The sequence below is a fragment of the Microcaecilia unicolor genome, chromosome 1, assembly GCF_901765095.1.
Source record: "Microcaecilia unicolor chromosome 1, aMicUni1.1, whole genome shotgun sequence".
Lineage (NCBI taxonomy): Eukaryota > Metazoa > Chordata > Amphibia > Gymnophiona > Siphonopidae > Microcaecilia > Microcaecilia unicolor.
In genome coordinates, this window is record NC_044031.1 from 696,197,056 (window position 1) to 696,217,911 (window position 20,856).

A 20,856-nucleotide genomic window follows, 5' to 3' on the forward strand; every position below is an offset into this window, starting at 1 on the left:
TATATTTGGCCTGGGATGGTGTTTTTGAACAGCATCCACGCCTGATGTAAATTTTTGACCCTCGCAGCCACTCCTCTAAGTTTTTTTTTCACCGTTCTTCTAATTTTATCATAGTCTCCTTTTTTAAAGTTAAACGCTAATGTATTTGATTTCCTATGTATACTTACTTCAAAGCTAATATCAAATTCGATCATATTATGATCACTGTTATCAAGCGGCCCCAGCACCATTACCTCCCGCACCAGATCATGCACTCCACTAAGGACTAGGTCTAGAAATTTTCCTTCTCTCGTCGGCTCCTGTACCAGCTGCTCCATAAAGCAGTCCTTGATTTTGTCAAGGAATTTTACCTCCCTAGCGTGCCCTGATGTTACATTTACCCAGTCAATATTGGGGTAATTGAATTAAATCACCCATTATTATTGTGTTGCTCAGTTTGTTTGCGTCCCTAGTTTCCTTTAACATTTCTGCATCCGTCTGTTCATCCTGGCCAGGCAGACGGTAGTACACTCCTATCACTATCCTTTTACATATGGAATTTCAATCCATAGTGATTCCAAGTAGTGTTTTGTTTCCTGCAGAATTTTCAATCTATTTGATTCAAGGCTCTCTTTAATATACAATGCTACCCCTCCACCAATTTGGTCCACCCTATCACTACGATATAATTTGTACCCCGGTATGACAGTGTCCCCACTGGTTATCCTCCTTCCACCATGTCTCAGAGATGCCTTTTATATCTAATTTTTCATTTAGTGCAATACATTCTAACTGTCCCATCTTATTTCTTAGGCTCCTGGCATTCACATATAGACATTTCAAACTATGTTTGTTGTTCCTATTTACATCATGCTCAGTACTTGACAGTATTAATTTTCAATCTTTTGTCTGATATTTATTTTTATTTAAGGACACCTGATCTACTACGGTCTCTTTTGGAACCTCACTATCAGGATACCCTATCTTCCCTGTTTTGGGTGATATCTTTGAAAGATACCTTATCCCAAACCATGCACATTGGAGCATTTGTGACAATTGATCTACTTAGACCAGCAATGGTTTCTCCTTTGCTTTGTTTCTCTTCCTACTTTTGCCTTTCTTGTGTGTGTGCACATGTGTGTGTTGGTTTTGTTGCTTCTATATTTGTTTATATTCATGAATGATGCCAGATTCCTATTTACCAACAAAACAGATCTAGTAGGCCATCAGAGATGCAGCCTTCTCTATCTGCCCACAAGTGCATTTATATTATTCTAGAGAAACCTTGAGCAGATGCTAAAAGTACACAGTAATTCAACTTCCATTGACCATTCAGTCTCTTGCCTGGTTGCTTAGACTAAATAGGCACTAGATATGGTGGATTTAAATGATTTGGACATATGTTGATTGGTGACAAACTGGAACCCTAAATATCTGTAACATGGTAAGGACGTATGGATGCCAAGAATACATTTTAGGGATGTGCATAGAAAAAAAGAACTACTTTTGTTTCATTAATCCTATCATTTCATTCATTTTGTATTCCAGGTTATTTTCTTTATTTCATTCTGATGTCTATTTCATTTTCATTAAAGTCAACAGGGGAAACAATTCTTCCTATTTTTAACTCTAACATTGTCCATCCAAGTTTTATGACATTTGAAGACAGGCTGGCAACAGCACCCCAATGAAACAAGAGTGGAACAAAGTGGCACAATGAGGTATGAGCACCCCATGGCACAATGATAAAGATAAATTGGCTAAATATTGTTATGACCTGGGTGAAAGCCTGATTGATGTGGATGAAGAATGTGTGTATTTTTGGCATAGTGAAATAATTGTGGAAAAAATAGTATATAATGGCAAGAACACCCTATGGCACCATGAGCTGGACAAGGCAGCACTATCAGTAGCAGGGAGACCCTAAGGCACTAAGAGAGAGGCAAAGCAGCCCCGACAGTAGCAGGAAGACCCAACAATGATACAGAACAACCCAAGGCACCATAAAAAGTGAAAAGCACAACAAACAATAGTATGTACCACCTAAGGCACCAAGAGAGGAGCAAAGAAGTGTAGTATTTTAATTTGTTGTTTTCTTGCTATTGCCTTGGGGTGAAAATGCCCAGTGGAACCACAAGAGCACAGGATAGCAAGCTGGGCAGTAACAGCAGGAGCAGTAACAGCACATATGGCATGAACAGGGCAAAGCAGAACAAACAATGGTATGAACAGCCTAAGTACAACTTTCTGGCTATAGGTGAGATTCCTGATATTCTCTTTAATTTAATGCTTAGTGCTTAATTAATTTTGCCCTGTGAAACCTCTTATTTTCTTTCTTTTTCTCTTCCTACCAAGCTCTGAGAGGGAGGCTGTATTGTATTGGGGCTCTAAAGTGCATTTTACATTGTTGAAACTGATATAATTATTGGGAATATCTGGATTTATATTACAACAAGGAAAGTTTATTTTTTATATTCTAGGGCAATTTTGGAAGTTAAATCATTTGAAAATTCTGGTCCCACCCAGAGAATTGCCTTAACAGTAGTTAGCTGGCACTTGGGACTTATAATGTGATGAAATGCAAAGTGATGCATTTAGGGAGTAGAAACTCACGAGAGACGAATGTGTTAGGCGGGGAGAGTCTGATAGGTACTGAGGGGGAGAGGGATCTTGGGTTGATAGTATTCGAGGATCTGAAGGCGACGAAACAGTGTGACAAGGCGGTGGCCGTAGCGAGAAGGTTGCTAGGCTGAATAGAGAGAGGTGTGATCAGCAGAAGAAAGGAAGTGTTGATGCCCCTGTACAAGTCGTTGGTGAGGCCCCACCTGGAGTATTGTGTTCAGTTTTGGAGGCCGTACCTTGCGAAGGATGTTAAAAAAATGGAAGTGGTGCAAAGAAAAGCTACGAGAATGGTATGGGATTTGCGTTCCAAGACGTATGACCAAAGACTTGCTGACCTGAACATGTATACCCTAGAGGAAAGGAGGAACAGGGGTGATATGATACAGACGTTCAAATACTTGAAAGGTATTAATCTGCAAAAAAATCTTTTCCGGAGATGGGAAGGCGGTAGAACGAGAGGACATGAAATGAGATTGAAGGGGGGCAGACTCAAAAAAGATGTCAGGAAGTATTTTTTCACGAAGAGAGAGTAGTGGATGCTTGGAATGCCCTCCCGCGGGAGGTGGTGGAGATGAAACGGTAACGGAATTCAAACATGCGTGGGATATGCATAAAGGAATCCTGTGCAGCAGGAATGGATCCTCAGAAGCTTAGCTGAAATTGGGTGGCGGAGCAGGTGGGGGGAAGAGGGGTTGGTGGTTGGGAGGCTAGGATAGGGGAGGGCAGACTTATATGTTCTGTACCAGAGCCGGTGATGGGAGACGGGAAATACTGCTGGGCAGACTTATACGGTCTGTGCCCTGAAAAAGACAGGTACAAATTCAAGATATGAGTTTATCTTGGGCAGACTAGATGGACCATGCAGGTCTTTTTCTGCCGTCATCTACTATGTTACTATGTTACAGAGAGCTACAGGGAACAGCAGATATACTTTTCTTTTAAGGTTCTATATTTGGAGCAACAGTGGAACCATAACAGTGGCAGGGTAGCAAGAGCTAAGATGACAACAATATCCTGAAACATTCAAAAAAGGATAGAGAAGAATAATTTTTAAAATTTATTTTTTATGGGTTTTTTTTTTTTTTTTTTGCATTTGGAGCCAAAACACACCAGAAGAACCAAGCGAGCAACAGAGCAGCACAGCAAGTGCTGAAGGCAAAGAGCATGGGCATTGAATCAGTGGGAGTGAAATTTCAAAGACTTCATAGCCGGTGAAACCCACAAAGATTTGAAATGCAGCTATATACTCATGGGCTGATGATCAGAAGCAAATGCATGTGCTAGAGGCTATTAACGCCACACTAGCACCTGCATTTGCTACTGCCTCATGATCAGAGCCCCCGAGCACGTGAAACAACGCACTCGCGGGCTCTGAACACAACTAGCATGCAAATGCATGCTACACCTATTCATCTCCAATGAACCTTTGCAAGCTCAGAGCTGGTCTTAGAGTTTGCAGACCACTAGGGAGGAATGGTGAGCTCTGTCTAGCATGCATTTGCATGCTAGCTGGCCCCCATTCCCACCAATGCAGCAGCCCTGGCAGGAACCCCGACCCGACCTGATCCCCCCTCCTCCCTGCAGCAGGGGGCTGGAGGTCCGCTGGACCTCCGGGCCCCCGCCCAGACACAGGTTCAGGGGGGGCTGGAGATCTGGTGGGTCTGCAGCCCCCATAACCCCCTCAGGTTCCCACCGATTTCCCAGGTGGTCCAGTGGGTCATGAGTAAATCCCCCCCCCCCACCTGGTGGTCTAGCAGCCCTTCCCCACCCCCTACGTGCAGTTGGGCCTCCCTTCTCTTCCATTGGTGCTGCCTGCAAAATGGCGGCACCCAGCTCTGCCCAGTGCATACTCGGATGCGCTGGGTGGGGCTTCACACCATATAAGGGAGAAACTTCCTTATATGGTGTGAAGCCCCACCCAGCACATCCCAGAGTTGGCACTTAGTTGGCGCTTAATCTTCCCAATCCGTCTGTCTCATATCCTGCCCAGGCAGGCAGCAGCAGCTTTACTCCACTTAGGCCAGTGATATGTGTTCTTTTCCTTCTCTCACCTTGAGGAATGACCACACCTCTGCTACCTCCTTCTCATCCTCCTCCCCTCTGTGCAGGACACTGATTGGTTCTCTCCTTATACCCTGGTATGAAGTCCTAGCCTGTAGCTATACAGAGGGTCACATTCTCTCCTTTCAATAAGAGCTGACAGGGGAGAGTACAATATGTGCCTCTGCACCCATCCCACTTGCTCTTCTCAGAATTTCCTGCACCAACATTGACGTCAGATTTTAAAACACAGCACTATAAGCCTTCAATGCACTTGTTTTCCTGTGCCAGCAGCCCCTTCTGTATCCACCATCACCAGCTGAGAGCTAGGGTGGAGAGACAGTCCACACTTCCATTCACTATTGTTTATCTATCTATCTATCTATCTATCTATCTATCTATCTATTAGATAGATAGATAGATAGATAGATAGATAGATAGATAGATAGATAGATAGATAGATAGATAGATAGATAGATAGATAGATAGATAGATAGATAGATAGATAGATAGATTTTGCCCATCTGGGTTCGGTAATCAAACCCAAGTCTTCTATGTGGCAGTATGTAACTCTGATTCTCTGCACCAGTCAGTATCTTGGGATCAGAATATGAAGTCTATTGTGTATTGAACCAGCTGAACTAACCCTGAATCATCATTAGACAAAAATCTAATGTTATTGGGATCTGTTTTCAGACATCTTCCTTTCACTGAGGAACTATAGACTATGATGCTGATGTGCTAAGCTGTGGATAGTTCAATGCAAATGGCTCATTAAGGGGCCTTTTTATTAAACGGTTGCCGCACAGCAACCTGGAACTACCGTCGGTGGCCGCATGCCATTTCCGGCGCTATGGAAAATAATTCTGTAATATCTAGCGCGGTGCTAACCCAGTGGTAATCGGGTAGCACCTCGCACTGCCCAGTTACCGCCAGGTTACTGTGGGAGCCCTAAGTGCTTCCCCCACATGACCACGTGGTAGGAATAATCTTACTGCATGGCCATGTCTTTTTTAGGGGCTTTTTACCCATTGTGGTAAAAAGGGCCCTGGTGCACGGCCAAAACGGCCCCCGCTGCTACTGCAGGACCCATTTTACAGCAGGGTTAAAGGACCCCTAAGGCAAGAGTTATCTTTCACATTAATGGACTATTTGCACATTATGCAAATGTGATTTGTAGCTATTTGTTTCCTTCAAGTTAACAAGGTGCTCTTTTACTAAGCTGCGGTAAGAACTAACGCGTGCCTACCGCAGGGTAAAAAGCACTACCACGGGACACACTCAGGAGTCTTGTGGTGGTTTTGGGATCAGCGCTGGGGGCAAATCTGGGGCAGTGAGTATGTGTGTGTGTTCTGTTCTAATCGGTTAGCGCAGCTACATCCCTGAGTGCTAACCGATTAGCACGTGGTTAGCACATGAGCCCTTACCGGCTAGTAAAAGGAGTCAGTAAGTGCTAATGCGCTAATGGGGAAATCAGTGCGTGGCCATTACTGGGAATAATGGAAAACTGGGCCATTTTACTGTTGTGCTAAAAGTGGCCTCAGCACATGGGAAAGACCCATGCTAATGATAACACTGGTCACTTTTTAGCGCTAAGGGCCCCAAAATTATGGACTTTAATGTAAAAAGAACAAACTTAACCACATCTCCCTGAGATGTAGTTAAGTGTCATGCAAAATGTGGTTTGGGCCTTCTTGCACACATAATTTAGCCAATGGAACCTAGGCAATGAGATGATTTGCATAATTATGCAGGATAATAGATAGCATAGGCAAATTCACAAAAAAAGAAACAAAATTTTTGTGTGTTAGATGAATGAAATTTTGTGTGTAAATTTAGGCCTAGTAGCATGCACTGACAGCAAAAGGTAAAGGCGAAGACACGTTGTCAAACCATCCTAATAGACAGCAAAGGGGACAAATGGAGGTGGGACATATAGACACATACGATAGAGGAACAGGAGTTTAGAGCAGAGGTTCTCAACTCAGTCTTTTGAACACACCTAGCCAGTCAGGTTTTCGGGATGCCCACAATGCATATGCATGAGATAGATTTGCACAGAATAGAGGTTGTATATGCAAATCTATCTCACGCATATTCATTGTGGATATCCCGAAAACCTGGCTGGCTAGGTGTGTTCCGAGGACTAGGTTGAAACCCCCTGATCTAGCCAGGTAACTTTAGCCAGTCAGCACTTAATATCAGTTAAAGTTTAATCATTCACTGGAAATGCCCTCAGCACTGCCTCTTTCCATCTAAGTACATTTTTTTGTGTGTGTGCAATGTTTTGCCTGGACAAAATTTAGCCTGTGAGCAAGGGTTGGGAAAAGACATTTAAACCACTGGGAAGTCTGACCTCAGAATGTTCATGCAGCTAGTAATTCGTGTTCATGTCTCTATATTGATTCCAGGCAGCAGAAGGGAGTGAGAGAAACTGCAGAGGACCTTCTGAGAGCCAAGATTAACATTCAAGCTTTACTCTCCTGGCCTGGTTCACATTCATATAACAAGGGGCGGACTGACCGAGGACGTAGAGGCTCTCTTCCCTCCACCTCCCCCCCCCCACCTTAAAGGACCCTGGTGGTCTAGTGGTCTCTTCGAGGGCAGGAAAGATCCCCACTCTTTCCTGCCCTCTACTGCTACTCTGCCCAGCGCCACTGCATTTTCAAACTGACTACTGAGATTTCCCTGCAGCAGTCTTGCAAGACTGCTGAGACCCGCGAGACTACCACAGGAAGTCTCGGCAGCCATTTTGAAAACACGGCGTAGTTGGGCAGAGCAGCGGCAGTTGGGAGCACGTAAATCATTCTTTTAGGCAAGGAAGTGGTGTAGCAATAAAATTAAAAAAAGCTTATAAATCTAACAAGATAATTAGCACCAATAACTGGCTTTTTAACAAGCAATTATAATTTAATTGAATTTTACGCACGACCTAAAAAAGGGGTGTGTGGAAATGGAAGGGTCATGAGCAAAAGACGGGCATTCCTAAAATTAACGCACGTTGTTATAGAACAAGGATATGCACATAATGTAGGCGTGTACATTTGAACCACATTTCACTTAGTGCAAATGGATGCACCAAAAGTTAGGGGTACAAATGTAACAAATGTAATTCCTGGGTGTAAATGCTATTCTATAAACTGCACCTAACTTTAAGTATAGCTTATAAAATAGCGCTATTTTGGCGCCATGTACAGAATCTGGCCCAAATTGTGATTCTGCCTGTGCTCTACCCGATATTCACTTCCAAACAAGCCAATACCCAAGATATGTAAAAATACATGCATTCATGTCCCTGCATCTACTTTTATGTGCTAAGGAATTTTGGGGTCCTTTTACTAAGCTGCGGTAAAAAAGGACCTGCGCTAGAGTCAAGGGCCATTTTTGTCATGCACTGCAGCCCTTTTTACCACAGTGGGTAAAAATGCCTAAAAATAGCCATGACCATGCAGTAAGATTGCTCTTACCACATGGCCATGCCAAGGGGAGCACTTACCGCCACCCAATGATGTGGCGGTAAAGGCTCCCACGCTAACCCAGTGGTAACTGGGTAGTGCGTGGTGCTACCCGATTAGCGCCAGGTTAGTACCATGCTAGAAAATAGCCAGCTACTTTCTCTAGTGCATTCAATGGTGTGGGCTGGAACTACCGCTGGTGACCATGTTGGGTCAACAGTAGTCAACACCAACAGAACGTGACTTCTCCACTAAAGAGCGAATGCCAAGCAAAGAAAAGTGGATCCAAATAACCTCTCTCAGATGGTGTTCTTAAACAAGGTCTTTATTCAAAATGATAAAATAACGACCCGACATGAGTCGTGTTTCAGCCTTCTCGGCCTGCATCAGGGGTCTAGTCAATTCTGATATAGTATGCTTTCTAGGAACGATTGTTTTTCAGTCAGATTCCTATGATGTGAAACATCACACACAAAACTCCAAAGCAACAAAACTCACAGCCTTCATAAAAAACGCTGTCCACAAAGTGTCGTGTCGGGTCGTTATTTTATCATTTTGAATAAAGACCTTGTTTAAGAACACCATCTGAGAGAGGTTATTTGGATCTACTTTTCTTTGGTTGGGTCAACAGTAGTTCCAGATTAGCACTGGGTTTACTGCCACTTTGTAATTACATGCATATACTGGCATATAGATATTGAAAAGATTTTATAAAATGACCCCCTTCATATGTAACTGCTTCAGCCTGCATAGAATGAGTTTATTCATCAGTTGACTTAACAGCAGTGCTCTTCAGTTCAGCAAGACAAGAGCCACCTGCTACAGAGGTACTTGTTTTTCTGTGCTTGTGGTTTTTCTTCAGGGTTAGGAAATGTTTCATTTCCCAGCATAACTGCTTTAATTACTCTTCTCTAAAAAGTGTCAACACATGCATACGACTGTGACACAATAGTAAAGAAAAAAGAAAAACTGCATGACTGCTAGTGAGAGGCCTAATGGCATAAGCAACCGAGGGACTTGTATGAGACCTAGTGGACCCCACTCATCATGCAAGCTACAGTGCTGAGAAAAAGTTTGTGAACCTCCTAGGATAGTCTGTAATTTAGCACAGTTTATAACTTAATATCAGTCACAGTGGAGGAGTGGCCTAGTGGTTAGAGCAGCAGTCTTGAAATCAAGAGGTGTCTGGTTCAAATCCCATTGCTGCTCCCTGTGATCTTGGGCAAGTCACTTAACCCTCCACTGCCTCAGGTACAAACTTAAAGGGTATTTTACTAAGGAGCGCTTCAGTTTTTGGGGCACACTAAACGTTAGAGACACCAATGCATACATATGGGCATCTCTAACGTTTAGCACACCCACAATTTTAGCACACACTAAAAACGTGAGCGCGCCTTAGTAAAAGACGCTCTTAGATTGTGAGCCCTCCTAGGACAAATATCCAGTGTACCTGTATGTAACTCACCTTGAGCTACAACTGAAAAGGTGTAAGCAAAATCCTAATAAATAAATGAAAAAATGATGGGATCTCAACCTGAACCCTAACAAGAAAAATTGCACCATTGAATAAATAACTTAGGGTTCCTTTTACTAAGCTGTGGTACAAATAGGTCTTAGCATGCCCTTACATAGATAGATCTTTCCCACACACTAAGGCCAATTTTACCACAGCCATAAAAATGCCTTTTATTTGTTTTTTGGGGGTTTTCTTTTTGCATTAATGGCCATGCAGTAATGTAGCCATTTAAAAAACTTACTGCAAGAACACTTACAGCCTCATAGGGGTCAATTTACTAAGGTGCGCTGAAACATAGCCTTGCTGGTGTAAACGTGTGTATTGGTTGCGCGCAGGTTCATTTTTCAGAGCACCTGCAAAAAAGACCTTTTTTTTTTTTGGTCCGAAAATGGACATACGCCAAAATGAAAATTAGTGTGCGTCCATTTTGGGCCTGAGATCTTACTGCCATCCATTGACTTAGCGATAAGGTCTCACGCGTTAACCGGGCAGTAATTGTCAGCACACGTACAATGCCGATTACTGCCTGGTTAGTGCTGCTTGCCGGAAATTTTTCGACGTGTGTAGTAGGCACGCATAAAAAATGAAATTACCACCCAGACCACGCGGTAGCCAGGTGGTAGTTCCGAACTGGCGCATGTTGGGCGCGCATAGGTGCGTGTTAGGCGCGCATAGGCACCTATTCGGCTTAGTAAAAGGGCCCCTTAATTTGTAGGTGGTAAAGGCTCCTGCATTATCTGTCGCTAAGCAGTTAGAATACGAAAATGTGGATGTGCTAACTGGTTAGCACAGGAACACCCAAGCTCTGTCTCTGACATGTCCCTTCAAAAAAAAAAAGAAAAAGAATCTTTTTAGTGTGCACATGTCAACATTACCGTGTGATGCTGTTACGCTTCCCATGGTAGGTCCAGTTTTTGCTGCATAGCACCTAATGCAGCCTAGTTAAAGGGCACCTTAAGCAAGTCATTTATTCATGAAAAGATTCAATAATAAATATTCTAGAGAGATGAAGTGTGGTAGTCTGGGGGGAGGGGGTGGGAAGATCCTGGCAGAGTGGTAAGCAGAGAAAGTAACTGGGAATCTGTGGTATGGGCCCATAAATATAGATTTATCAAGGGACCAATATAGTGTTATTCCAGTCCAGAGTTAACACAATGATACCCAGTACCATATAAATGCTCTCACACAAATATAAGTCACAGAAATCTTCCAATCTCGGACACTCTAAAAATTCTTGGAGTCACCATTGATCGACACCTAACACTTGAGAATCACACGAAAAACACAACCAAGAAGATGTTCAACTCAATGTGGAAACTAAAAAGAGTAAGACCTTTCTTCCCAAGGACCGTCTTCCGAGGCCTGGTACAATCAATGGTACTCAGTCATTTAGACTACTGCAACGCACTCTACGCTGGCTGCAAAGAACAAATAATCAAGAAACTTCAGACAGCCCAGAACACAGCAGCTAGACTCATATTCGGTAAAACAAAATATGAGAGTGCTAAACCCCTATGAGAAAAGCTGCATTGGCTCCCTCTTAAAGAACGCATCACGTTCAAAATATGTACCCTGGTCCACAAAATCATTCATGGAGATGCCCCAGCCTACGTCAGACCTGATAGACTTACCACTTAGGAATGCTAAGACATCGTCCCGCACATTCCTTAACCTTCATTTCCCCAATTGTAAAGGGCTAAAATACAAACTAATGCACGCGTCAACCTTTTCCTACTTGAGCACACAATTCTGGAACGCACTACCGCACAACTTAAAATCAATCCATGAACTAACCAACTTCCGCAAACTATTGAAGACCCATCTCTTTAACAAGACATACCACAAAGACCAACAAATATGAACTCCTTCACACATACCCAGAATTGTCTTTACTATTTGCTTATTATATTAATATCATGCTTTATCATTATCATGTTACCAAAAATCCTTCTATAATACTAAATGTTTATTTCTTACATATCTCCATTATTCATGATGTATTGTAAGCCACGTTGAGCCTGCAGAGGTGGGAAAATGTGGGATACAAATGCAATAAATAAATAAATAAAATAAATAAATATACACCTGCTCTAAGGGGTGCAGAAATGATTGCATGTATTTTATGCTTTACTCCTCATTCTATAATCTAGTACGCACATTTGCACATTAACATGCAGAATTGTGCAGCAGGTTATAGAATAGTGCCAGTTACACATGTAAGTTACATGGCAAATGAGGAGCTAACTGGCAATAACCAATAATTGACAATATTTAGGACTAATTTCCAGTTATATGTGTAAATGCACTTAGTTGCTATTCTAGAAACTTAGCACACAAAAGATAGAGTAGTAACTGCAAGGGGGAATGCATGTATGAGGAGCGTGGGTAGGTCGGGGGTGCCAGCAGTTATGTGCTAAGATTCTAAAATACTGTTACTTATGCAAACAAATACAACATTTAGTCGCAGTCATTTACACCAGCCTTTGACATGGCACTTAAATGTTTGTGCACAAATGGCCGCTTACACTAGTCCTACATAATAAAATGCATCTCCAACGTTCTGAAGCTGAGAAAGTGAAGCTTTGAAGCATTCGTGCTCTCTCTAAAGCTGTATCCATCTCCTGAAGTGACGTCAGCATACTTCCGGGTACGTCACATGCAGCACTGACCAACCACAGGTGGGAGGGCGGGCGCACGGCGGCAATTGGCTCTACCATTCAGTGGGCGTGCATGCTGAGCTGTGCACGGCAGCAGAGGTTGGGCGGTTGGCGGAGGGGCAGAGATTTGGGCGGTGTGGTGCTGTAAGGGGAAGGAGAATCGCTGGGTGGCTGTAGGGGGGGCAGGGGAGAGAGCAGAATCGCTGGGTGCCTGGAGGGGGGGCAGGGGACACAGGAGAATCACTGGGTGGATGGAGGGGGGGGGGCAGGGGAGATAGGACAATTGCTGGCTGGCTGGAGGGGGAGCAGGGGAGACAGGAGAATCGCTGGGTGGCTGGAGGGGGGCAGGGGAGAGAGGAGATTCGCTGGGTGGCTGGAGGGGGGGCAGGGGACATAGGAGAATTGCTGGGTGGCTAGAGGGGGGGCAGGGGAGATAGGACAATTGCTGGGTGGCTGGAGGGGGGCAGGGGACAGAGGAGAATCGCTGGGTGGCTGGAGGGGCAGCAGGGGACAGAGGAGACTCGGTGGGAGGCTGGAGGGGGGGCAGGGGAGAGAGGAGAATCGCTGGGTGGCTGAAGGGGGGGAGACAGAGGAGACACACTCGCACCCAGCAGTCTCATTCTCTCTCTGTCACACACACACACTCACACATTCACTCTCTCTCTCTCTCTCTCTCTCTCACAGTCAATCTCACACATACTCTCTCAAACATACACACTCCAAGGAAAACCTTGACGGGCCTGTTTTACTAGTATTCTATAAAGGCAATTATGTCTGTAACTGCCAATAAAGAATTTGAACTTAGTGTGCAGCATTCTAGTACCTAAATTTTGGAGGAGTGGCCTAGTGGTTAGGGTGGTGGACTTTGGCCCTGGGGAACTGAGGAACTGAGTTTGATTCCCACTTCAGGCAGCTCCTTGTGACTCTGGGCAAGTCACTTAACCCTCTATTGCCCCATGTAAGCCGCATTGAACCTGCCATGAGTGGGAAAGCGTGGGGTACAAATGTAATTTAAAAAAAATAATTACCCCCTAAATACATATTTTTTTATTTTGAAGGCCAAACGACAGCCGGCATGGCTAAAAAGTGAGGTGAAGGAAGCAATTAGAACTAAAAGAATATCCTTCAGAAAATGGAAGAAGGAACCCCCAGCATTGTCCTTAGATTCCCTGGTGGTCCGTGGTGTCGTGACACCCCCCCTCCCGGCCCCCCTACCTTTTGTTGGAGGAGGGACGCAGCCTGCCTGCCTCCCTCCTCCTCCAGTCAGTCGACGCCCAAAATGGCGGTGCCCAGCCCCGCCTATTGCATCCTGGGATGCGCTGAGCGGGGCTACAGACCATGTCCCTTACATAATACAGAAGGAAGGTATGTAATTGTACAAAAACATTTCACCAATAAAAAATCAATATGTTTCAGTATTTTTGGATTTTGTTCACACCTTTTTCAGTGGTACACAAGGTGAGCTATATTAAAGTACACTGGGTATTTTGCAGTCCCTGGAGGGCTCATAATCTAGTTTTGTTTGTACCTGAGACAATGGAGGGTTGGGTGGCTTGCCCAAGGTCATGGGACACAGCAGTGGGATTTGAACTGGCCACCTTTGGATAGCAAGACCAGTGTTCTAACCATTAGGCCTCTCTTCCACCCTAAACATATTAGGCTAAATATTCAGCAGGTGGCAGTGAGTGTTTTGCTGACCATTTTGTTGGTGTTATTCCTGAATATTCAATGCCAGGTTATGACTGGGCTTTGGGACTGAATGTTTGTTTTTTTGTGGAACTGGCTAACATATAGCCGGTTAAGTCAATATTCAGCACCTACCTGGCCATGGGTTACCATATAAAGATAGGACTGACTTTTATGGGGTCCTATTTATGCAGTTAACCTGGCTGGTTAAGTTCTGATTATCAGCACTTAATCGGCCAATTGCAGACTCCACCCTCTGAACGTCACCAAACTAGCTGGTTTTGAGTTCAGCACTAACTGGTCATTTTCAGTGGCATTAACTGGTTAAGTGGCACTGAAAATTAGCAGATATCTCTGAAAAAGTGGCTTACATGGTCAACGGCCATTTCAGTCCAGTTAAATCACTTTGAATATTGACCTCATTATGTATACCACTTAGATGTTGATTTAAAAGCTGGTATATCAAATTAAATGACATAAATACAGCACCAGCATTTATATTAGTACAATGTATAGTCATTGGTGCTGAATAGAAGTATCGTATAGCCACCACCGTGTTTGCTATTCAAAATTCAACAGGCCTAAACTAAACAGACAGCAAAGGAGAGACAAGAATGTCAAGTTTAAATAGAGGTTTGTCTGGATCATTTTGTGCCAATTTCTCTCATTTTAGGCTCCTTTCTATATTTGTGTGTGAAAGGAGTGCTTTAGGTGTTTTTCCTGCCTGTCGTATCTGACTTGTGATTGTAAGAAAGAATAAATGTCTAAGTATGAAAGCCAAAAGAACAATGCGTGGCAGGGAACAGAGGGAGAAAGCTGTAAGCTGGACAAAGGTTGGCAGCGTGAGGACAAGGTTACCATTGTATTACAGTATTTCTACATATTATTCTCTATATAACCCTTATTTATTAAAGGAGGATAAGAAGCTGGATAAGACCTTTTATTTCATGCCCTACCACAATTAACATCCTAAGGGGTCCTTTTGCAAAGCCGTGGTAAAAAGTGGCCTGTGGTAGTGTGGGTGCGTCTTTTAGGAACGTGCTGGGCCATTTTTTACAGCAGCTGGGAAAAAGGCTATATTTTAATGAGCAGGAAATGGGCCTGCACTAATATTAAAACTAGCACATGCCTATTTAAGTCCTGAGCCCTTAGTGTCACCCATTGACCTAGCGGTAAGGGCTAACGCATTACCCATGCGGTACCCATGCAGTGCACGCCAATGTGGGCATGCTGCCGGTTACTGCCAGGAACGCCCCCTGTGGCAGAAAATAGAAAATTATTTTCTACTGCGGGATTCAGCGCATGCCAAAATTGGAATTACAGCCGGGCGCATGCGCATCCCCAGCCATATACCAATTGGCCACATGCTACCCAGTAGCCCTTCCGTGCCTTTGTAAAAGGGCCCCTAAATTTCTCCCCGTATATATTTGCAAATAATCACTGCTAGACATCCAGACAGCTTGCTCATCCTTTATACAATATTACACCATTATAACCAGAACACCATTCAAAACAGATGCACACTAAATACATTGACATAAAACGTTTCCCATTAAACAGCACACAATAAAATCATAAAATGTTAACAAATAAATTCTCTAATTATGTAGACCATACAATTTCAAAATTAGCCTTTACCTAATGTACAGAATATTCTGGTTAGCTAATATATTATAATATCCTTTATTCCTGTAAAATCTCAGTAAAGACCAGCCATTGCCACAATAGGAACAGTACTGTTCATTGACAATTTTGATCCCCCCTCCACCTCCCTGCCCATCAGTAACTGAAGTCCCCTTAAATATAGGGTATGGCAATGCCTCAGTCACCCAGTCCTAATTCCAGTTCTAAGCACAGCATCCACTGTTATGATAGAGATTGGTCTCCCATTTCATTAGACACAGTGTCCACCACTGCCTCCAAGTGTACAACAATCTGCGCTACATAAAAGTTTGGCCACCATGCTTCAGGGGCTTTGTACTCAGTGCTCACTCATACATGAGGATATACAAAATATTTAAAATGAAATGGTCTGTCTGTGCTATACTGTGAAGAACAATACAAACTCTACAGAAAAAGCACAAGACTTTATTGCACTTACAAATGCAGTGAAGAAGAACACAGGCACATGGTAAGCTCTCCATAATATTCCCTGGCACAGTAGCATTACTCTGGACACATCAGTTGCAGGGTCAATCTCAAGAGAGGGTCAATGGTAGGGGCCAGAGGAGAAGCAAGACTTTTCCTCTGGTACGAGGCCTCCCCAGCCACCATGATTCAAAGTCACATGCTTTACATAAAATTATGCCCGCTTCACTAATTAGCATAAAATTCCATATTAATGCATTAACATGGGGATTAATATGCAATAGTGGTATTTTCATGTAGTATTAAATAAATACCACATACTATCGCATTAATATGTGCTATTTCCCACACTAATATGTTAAATACAGCAGACCTCTACACAGTGGAACAGCATCCTAATGGTTAGTGCAGTGGGCTGAGAACCACGGGAACTGGGATTGACTCTTACTGCAGCTCCTGCTGACCCTGGGCAAGACATTTACATAGTAACATAGTAGATGACGGCAGAAAAAGACCTGCACGGTCCATCCAGTCTGCCCAACCAGACAACTCATGTGTGCTACTTTTGTGTATACCCTACTTTGGTTTGTACCTGTGTTCTTCAGGGCACAGACCGTATAAGTCTGCCCAGCACTAGCCCCGCCTCCCAACCACCGGCTCTGGCACAGACCGTATAAGTCTGCCCAGCGCTATCCCTGCCTCCCAACCTCCAGCCCCGCCTCCCACTACCGGCTCTGCTATCCAATCTCGGTTAATCTCCTGAGGATCCTTTCCTTCTGAACAGGATTCCTTTATGTTTATCCCACGCATGTTTGAATTCCGTTACCATTTTCCTCTCCACCACCTCCCGCGGGAGGGCATTCCAAGCATCCACCACTCTCTCCGTGAAGAAATACTTCCTGACATTTTTCTTGAGTCTGCCCCCCTTCAATCTCATTTCATGTCCTCTCGTTCTACCGCCTTCGTATCTCCGGAAAAGGTTCGTTTGCGGATTAATACCTTTCAAATATTTGAATGTCTGTATCATATCACCCGTTTCTCCTTTCCTCCAGGGTATACATGTTCAGGTCAGCAAGTCTCTCCTCATATGTCTTGTTACGCAAATCCCATACCATTCTTGTAGCTTTTCTTTGCACCGCTTCAATTCTTTTTACATCCTTAGCAAGATACGGCCTCCAAAACTGAACACAATACTCTAGATGGGGCCTCACCAACGACTTATACAGGGGCATCAACACTCCCTTTCTTCTGCTGGTCACACCTCTCTCTATACAGCCCAACAACCTTCCAGATACAGCCACCGCCTTGTCACACTGTTTCGTCGCCTTCAAATCCTCAGATACTATCACCCCAAGGTCCCTCTCCCCGTCCGAACCTATCAGACTCTCGCCACCTAACACATACGTCTCCCGTGGATTTCTATTCCCTAAGTGCATCACTTTGCAATTCTTCGCATTGAATTTTAATTGCCAAACCTTAGACCATTGTTCTAGCTTCTTCAGATCCTTTTTCATGTTTTCCACTCCCTCTGGGGTGTCCACTGTGTTACAGATCTTAGTATCATCCGCAAATAGGCAAACCTTACCTTCTAACCCCTCGGCAAGGTCACTCACAAATATATTGAACAGAATCGGCCCCAGCACCGATCCTAGAGGCACTCCACTACTCACCTTTCTCTCCTCCGAGCTAACTCCATTCACCACCACCCTCTGGCGTCTGTCCATCAACCAGTTCCTAATCCAGTTCACCACTTTAGGTCCTATCTTCAGCCCATCCAGTTTATTTAAAAGCCTCCTGTGGGGAACCGTGTCAAAAGCTTTGCTGAAATCTAAGTAGATTATGTCCATAGCTCGTCCCTGATTCAATTCTCCTGTCACCCAATAAAAAAACTCAATGAGATTCGTTTGGCACGATTTTCCTTTGGTAAAACCATGTTGTCTTGGATCTTGCAACTTATTGGCTTCCAGGAAATTCACTATCCTTTCCTTCAGCATCGCTTCCATTACTTTTCCAATAACCAAAGTGAGGCTTACCGGCCTGTAGTTTCCAGCTACTTCCCTATCACCACTTTTGTGAAGAGGGACCACCTCCGCCATTCTCCAATCCCTCGGAACATCTCCCGTCTCCAAGGATTTATTAAATAAATCTTTAAGAGGACCCGCCAGAACCTCTCTGAGCTCCCTTAATATCCTGGGGTGGATCCCGCCCGGTCCCATGGCTTTAGCTTTACAAGTTGTTCATACACACTCTCTTCTGTAAATGATGCTGTATCCACTCCATTTTCATTTGTACTTTTTCCAGTCCATCGCGGTCCTGCTCCAGGATTTTCTTCTGTGAAAACAGAACAAAAGTATCTATTTAGCAAATTTGCTTTTTCTTCATCACTATCTACATAGCGGTTCGCAGTATCTTTTAGTCTCACAATTCCCTTTTTAGTCATTCTCCTTTCACTAATATACCTGAAGAAATTTTTGTCACCCCTCCTTACATTTCTAGCCATTAGTTCTTCCGCTTGCGCTTTCGCCAGACGTATCTCTCTCTTGGCTTCTTTCAGTTTCCTCCGGGATTCCTTCCCGTGTTCCTGTTCTTGAGTTTTTGTGTATTTCTGGAACGCCAACTCTTTAGCCTTTATTTTCTCAGCCACTTGTTTGGAGAACCATATCGGTTTCCTTTTTCTCTTGCTTTTATTTACTTTCCTTACATAAAGGTTTGTGGCCCTATTTATAGCTTCTTTCAGCCTGGACCACTGTCCTTCCACTTCTTGTACTTCCTCCCAGCCCATCAGCTCCTTCCTCAGGTATTCCCCCATTTTAGTAAAGTCAGCTCGCTTGAAATCCAGGACTTTGAGTTTTGAGTGGCTGCCCTCCACTACAGCAGTCATATCAAACCAAACAGTTTGATGGTCACTGCCGCCCAGGTGGGCACCCACTCGGACATTTGACACGCTATCCCCATTTGTGAGCACCAGATCCAGCATCGCTCCCTCCCTCGTGGGTTCCGTCACCATTTGTCTGAGCAAAACACTTTGGAAAGCATCCACGATCTGTCTACTTCTCTCCGATTCCGCCGACGGAACCTTCCAATCTACATCCGGCAGATTGAAATCTCCCAGCAACAGCACCTCCCTCTTCTTTCATAACTTTTGAATATCTGCGATCAGATCCCTATCTAGTTCCTCCAGTTGTGTCGGGGGTCTGTAGACAACACCCACGTGGACTGAGGTACTATCATCTCTTTTCAAGGTGATCCATATCGCTTCTTCTTTTCCCCAGGTCCCTGTCATTTCAGTCGCCGTGATATCATTTCTCAAATACAGAGCTACTCCTCCACCTTTACGACCCTTTCTATCCTTCATAAATAGATTATAGCCTAGTATGTTTGCATCCCATTCATGGGAACCATTTAGCCACGTCTCTGTGATTGCAACAATGTCTAAGTCTGCCTCCACCATCAGGGCTTGAAGGTCATGAACTTTATTGCTTAGACTGCGAGCATTTGTGGTCATTGCATTCCATCTACATTTCCTGGTATGTGTTTTAACATTAGTGATTTGGGGGTGTCTTAACCCTTTGGGTACCTTCCTATCTTTTTGTTCCACCTTCATTCCTTTTTCTTCTGCATCCGTTCTATTTTCAGGAATATCACAGTGCTGTAATGGTGCAAAAGAATTCTCCATTGCCCCAGGTACAAAAAATATAAATTGTGAGCCCACTAGGGACAGAGAAAGAACTTGTATATAATATGCAAGCCTTAATTTCACCATTCATTCTGCTTCTTTTTAGCCTTTGTGTCCCTAATATCTTTTGTATTTGGTGTCCTATCCACATCAAATTTTTTGAACATGTTGAGGGGGCTGGGGGGGGGGGGGGTCATGAGGATTCTGATAGGGTGTGTTTTTCCATATCCACTCACATATGCAGACTGTAGATTTGTGCATTCTGGAAAACAGAGTCTCCTTTAATTCTAGGTGGAATTTGATTGAGGTTTCCCCCATATTATTTCTGTTTTCCTCTTCTGACCTGTAGCATTGGTTTTTTTTTGTCTGTTTTAACTTCTCATATATTTTCTGTTCCCTTTCCCCATCTCTTTCATTCATATCTTCTAGGTCTCACTCAGGAGACAGTGAAGGTGGCTCAATAAAACGATGATGCTGTATGGTAGGTCAGCAATAGTGATTCAGCACTGAGTCGCTATTGCTGACCAATAAACTGTTCTGATCATACAGCATCATCGTTTTTAATGAGTCACCTTCACTGTCTCCTGAGTGTGATTTTTTTCTGTGAGGTTTTTTGTTCTTCTATATTTATTATCTTCTAGGTCTCTGCATATTCTCAAGCATGATAGGCTGAAGCCACAGAATAAGCACACTCCAGTAAAATCCTAAAAAAAATTCCAGCACATCTCTGAATGCCCTAGGTGGGTTTGGTTTTATCCCCCTTCACCTGTAACATAGTAGATGACGGCAGAAAAAGACCTGCACAGTCCATCCAGTCTGCCCAAGAAGACAAACTCATATGTGCTACTTTTTGTGTATACCTTACTTTTTTTGGTTACATTTGTACCCCGCGCTTTCCCACTCATGGCAGGCTCAATGCAGCTTACATGGGGCAATGGAGGGTTAAGTGACTTGCCCAGAGTCACAAGGAGCTGCCTGTGCCTGAAGTGGGAATTGAACTCAGTTCCTCAGGAACAAAGTCCACCACCCTAACCACTAGGCCACTCCTCCACACCTTGATTTGTAACTGTCATTTCTATCTATCCATCATCCATCCTTCTGCCTTTCTCTTGGCTTGCTTCATCCTTCTTTGTCTCA